Raw genomic sequence first — 5,000 nt, 5'->3', positions numbered from 1 at the left:
AAATTACAAATATGTTTCCATTCTAGCCTCTTCATTTTATTGGAGTGATTTTATAATATGTGTAACAGTTAATTAATAACAAATAGCAGAGTCAAAATTGTAATAACCACTTTAGTTCTTAAAAGTCAAAATATTGATATTGAAAAACATTTTCATTTGCCATGTCTTGACAATAGTCCATGTACCATATGTGTAGATTAACACAATGGATATGGGATGGATAAAGTGAAGACCCCACATCTTCCCGATCCCCCTGCATCTCTCTGCACTGACGTTCCAATGGTTACGCATAATACACGCCTACAGAAACTCCCGAAGCTGCAAGAGGACGAAAAGAGCGGCATTCGTTCTCAGTAGTATGTCGATTCTACCGGGCTACACATCCAATTCTGAGCCCGAATGTAGCGTTTATCTAGAATAACAAGTGGAATATTCTTCAGTTGATTTACCCACGAAGTTCGGGAGGCGTTTTATTTGGGTAAGTGTTGTTTTCAGAGATTGCGGTGCAGTTTTTCTAAATGATTCTTTAGGTTGAACACTGTGCACAATGAAATGAGATATGAGACGTAAAACAGCTGTGATCCACAAAAACAACTCTTCTTATCTGCATGCTTCCTACCTGTCTATATTTCCAACAGACACATCAGTGCGCGTTTTAGTTGATTACTAGTCAAATGTGAGTTGTTTGGAAACTGTACGTTTTATCTACAGTGGTCTCTGTACTATATAAAATACGATTAGCTCTCTATCTCGTTTTAAACTATTTCAAACTGAGTTTTCTCAAATTCAGCAGATTACGAATTGTGAGCATTCCATTATTTTAAGTGATCCCCATTCAAAGGGGATGAGATTGCAGAGCTGTCAAACTGATTTAGGGAATACTTAAAGTAGTAACGTTAGCAGGTGCATGGCACAGGTTTAGGAACTGCAATGCCAGTGCAGTGCTGCCATATGCGCCTAGCCCATAAATAATCCACTGAGTGTAAATTTACTTATAGCTGCCTCAGCACCATGAAAGACAATCGACACACTGAACAGAGAGAGCAGGAATTCTTCTCTCCAGATTTAACAGTTGGCCATATTGTTGTATTTTATTGTATTGTAGCTAAATCAGGTTTGCTAGTGCTAAAATCGGTCAGATATGTGGAAGGGCTGGGCCGGGATGGGAAACTCTCTCCTACAGCTGTGTGGTAGGCCTACATTAAACAAGTGAGGTACACTACAGTGTTAAGTGGTGTTATTATGGCTGTAGGAATGACAGGGTTTCAAACACAGCAGGCTGCCCTGAGGCTTCTACCATCAGCAGGTTCACTAGAACCATACTGTAGAATTACTACAGTCCAGGTGGGCAGAGTCCTCACACTGACATCACTGTACACACATGTTCCTGCAGCCCACTGTCAGATTGTTTTCTGTTGCAAACATTTTTTAAATCCTGTTTTTGCTTTGTGATTATGGGGTATTGTGTGGGGAAAAAAACAATTTAATCAATTTTGGAATACGGCTGTAATGTAATAAAATGTGGAAAAAGTAAAGTGGTCGTCGGAATACTTTCCGAATGCAGTGTATTTGGCATTTTCTCAGGAAGTCTGTCTGGCCTCTCCTAGAAATACATCTGCATGTGTTCTCAATTTATCTTCAATTCCAGTCTGTATTTTCCCAACTACTTAAAAAGATGCATCATGCGTCATGCTATAACTTTTAAATAAATAGGTATTGGGAAGCATTCTAAACAAGTTGTTTGCCGGAATTCCTTTTAAACTCACTCAAGTAAAAACATGTCTATTTGTGGTCTGGCTGGCCCTCACAGAGGCAGTCTGTCTGTGTGTGAGAGTGTGGAACGGGGGGTGAGTGTGGCTGTTGTGAGTCTTGTAATTTAGATTTTTTTAGATGCCTCCTTTCCTTAATATGCAGAAGTCAGTGGTCTCTCCTCTCCCCCTCTCTTGCTCTCTCTCGCTCTCCCTTTTCAAGTAAAGGCCATGCAACAGAAATTCCATTTGTACAGCACCCTAACTGGGGAGGGACAGCCTCTGGCCCCTGTAGTCCAAAGCGGGCCTCTCTCTTACAAATCACTTAATTAGAGATGGAAGTAGTGGAACCACAGGGGCAGGAAGAAGAGATGAGGGAGAAGTAGAGAATCAAAGTCTGTGACTCCAGGCAGCCAGAGGTCCAGAGGCCCAGAGGCCCAGCGGCCCAGAGGTCCAGAGGCCCAGAGGCCCAGAAGCCTAGAGCCTGCTGTGTGTCAATCCGTCCGCTGGTCCATTCATTACTTCATATCCTCACACCACCTGTCTGCCTGTCTACACCAATCTCAGCACCCAGCATTAAGGCCTAGATTCAATCAGATCAAGCATTAACCGGTGATAGCCGACACCCACATAGCTGATGTTTTGGCGGTGTCGGAGGTGTCAAATCGGTGAGCAGCTACTCTTGATCATTGTCACGAAGCCACACCCATCCCACTCACAGTAGAAGTTCAGAATTGTATTTTATTTATTTCACCTTTATTTAACCAGGTAGGCAAGTTGTGAACAAGTTCTCATTTACAATTGCGACCTGGCCAAGATAAAGCAAAGCAGTTCGACACATACAGCAACACAGAGTTACACATGGAGTAAAACAAACATACAGCCAATAATACAGTAGAAATATAAGTCTATATACGATGTGAGCAAATGAGGTGAGATAAGGGAAGTAAAGGCAAAAAAGGCCATGGTGGCGAAGTAAATACAATATAGCAAGTAAAACACTGGAATGGTAGATTTGACAGTAGATGAGTGTACAAAGTAGAAATACTGGGGTGCAAAGGAGCTAAATAAATAAATACAGAAGGGGAAGAGGTAGAATGAGAAAGTGTAGGCTATATCTCAAATTTAAAATCATTAATCAATATGAGGATTTCTATCAGCCTAATCAAGGTGTAGATTACATCTCACATTCCAGTGTTCAAACAAGGCTGCATGGGATTTATCTTAATCCGACTCCGTGCAGCCAATGGCCATGCCCACTTTATGTATAATGCCAGGAACCACTTGTGGATCTGACAAAACAACCACTATGTGGATGTAGGCTAAAGCGGATCTGATTGAATAGAGCCCTAAATCAGCTTGGCATCATAAAGGAATGTTCTAGGTCATCATAAAGCATCATAAAGAATGTTCTAGGTCATCATAAAGCCTCATAAAGGAATGTTCTAGGTCATCATAAAGGAATGTTAAAGGTCATCATAAAGGAATGTTCTAGGTCATCATAAAGCATAATAAAGAATGTTCTAGGTCATCATAAAGCATCATAAAGGAATGTTCTACGTCATCATAAAGGAATGTTCTAGGTCATCATAAAGCATCATAAAGAATGTTCTAAGTCATCATAAAGGAATGTTCTAGGTCATCATAAAGGAATGTTCTACGTCATCATAAAATAATGTTATATGTCATCATAAAAGAATGTTCTACGTCATGATAAAGGAATGTTCAATGTCATCATAAAGGAATGTTCTACGCCATCATAAAGGAATGTTCTACGTCATCATAAAGGAATGTTCTACGTCATGATAAAGGAATGTTCTACGTCATCATAAAGGAATGTTCTACGTCATCATAAAGGAATGTTCTATGTCATCATAAAGGAATGTTCTACGTCATCAAAAAGGAATGTTCTACGCCATCATAAAGGAATGTTCTACATCATGATAAAGGGCAGGATGGTACAGTAATAGAACCAACAGGATGTCCGGAGCTCTTGGAGAGTAGACCATATCTCAACGACTAGCACCATATCACCAGCAGCCTCCCAGACAGCCTCTTGACGTTCCACAGTGACACTGAAGGGCACAACGCCTCCGCCATACATTTCTCTGTGCCAGTCCTACTACTTCTCTAGCAGTCAGTCCCAAAGACCAGGCACGTAGAGGTACAGTATGGCCTTCAGTCCATTGAAACATAGAGTACACTCTTAGAAAAAAGGGTTCCAAAGGGTTCTTCGGCTGTCCCCATAGGATAACCTTTTTTGGTTACAGGTAGAACCTGTTCTACATGGAACCAAAAGGGTTCTACTTGGAACCCAAAAGGGTTCTACCTGCAACTAAAAAGGGGTTCTTCAAAGGGTTCTCCTATGGGGACAGCCGAAGAACCCTTTAAGGTTCTAGATAGCTCCTTTTTTTCTAATAGTGTATTGTACAGTGAGTGACTTCCTGTACAACGAACAGCAGCAGGTTCTTAACCCAGCCTGCCCTCTGTATAACCACCATATCTACTCCCACAATACGGCCCTGTCTATGGAGTTACCAGAGGGTTAAGAGACCCTACAGTTGACTTACAGCACCTCAAAGTGGTCCAGCAATCTGTGCTCTACGCACGATTCCATCTTGAATTTTAATGGAATGGATATTGATTTAAAGCTTAATTGCGACCAGTCTTTCTTTGGAATCCAAAACCAATGATTTTGTTACATGAGACATATGCTATGTGACCTGAGGGAAATTCCTTTTGACCAGGTTATTATCATCTTCCAGATCAGCACTACACTTAGACTGAGTTGCTGTCTCTTCAGGGCCAATAGTTAAGCTGTTGTTGTCATTTAGGATTAAGGTATAATTTATCTTAACAAACCCGAGCCTCTTTTAGTCATTTTCATCATCTCTTATCCAGAATGACTTACAGTAGGGAGTGCATAGATATTCCTACTGGTCCCCCATGGGTATCAAACCCACAACTCTGGCTTTCCAAGCCCTATGCTCTACCGGCTGAGCTACTTGGGACTAACAAGATTCTCATACATAGAGGCCCATGTATAATGTATAATCCTCTGTCGGCTGACTACAGTGGTTCAGAAGTCTCTTAGCTTCTTACTCAGTGTTGTAGTATCCCACAGAGATAAATGACATCATAGAGATAATCATACTACTACACCAATATTTGGTCTGACTAGTTCTTGTGGATCCCTGAACACAACAGAAGGTATTAGCGTCTCTCTATGTGCCTCTGTACTGTTGTGAAGGG

At 41.2% G+C, this 5,000-nt stretch overlaps 1 protein-coding gene across 3 annotated transcripts in view; it reads left to right on the top strand.

Annotated features, from left to right (window-relative positions):
* Positions 1-5,000, top strand: part of LOC115188706 (ly6/PLAUR domain-containing protein 6-like) — a 57,750-nt gene that overhangs the window by 39,380 nt on the left and 13,370 nt on the right. For 2 of the 3 annotated variants that reach the window (XM_029747433.1, XM_029747431.1), the window contains exon 1: positions 295-478. The exons of the other annotated variant lie outside the window; for it this stretch is intronic. The gene's annotated coding sequence lies outside the window, so the exon portion shown is untranslated. Of the gene's footprint in view, positions 1-294; positions 479-5,000 lie in introns of those variants that run through there. 3 annotated transcript variants of the gene reach the window in all.

The sequence above is a fragment of the Salmo trutta genome, unplaced genomic scaffold (genome assembly GCF_901001165.1).
Source record: "Salmo trutta unplaced genomic scaffold, fSalTru1.1, whole genome shotgun sequence".
Lineage (NCBI taxonomy): Eukaryota > Metazoa > Chordata > Actinopteri > Salmoniformes > Salmonidae > Salmo > Salmo trutta.
This window is presented reverse-complemented; position numbering and strand designations above follow the sequence as displayed.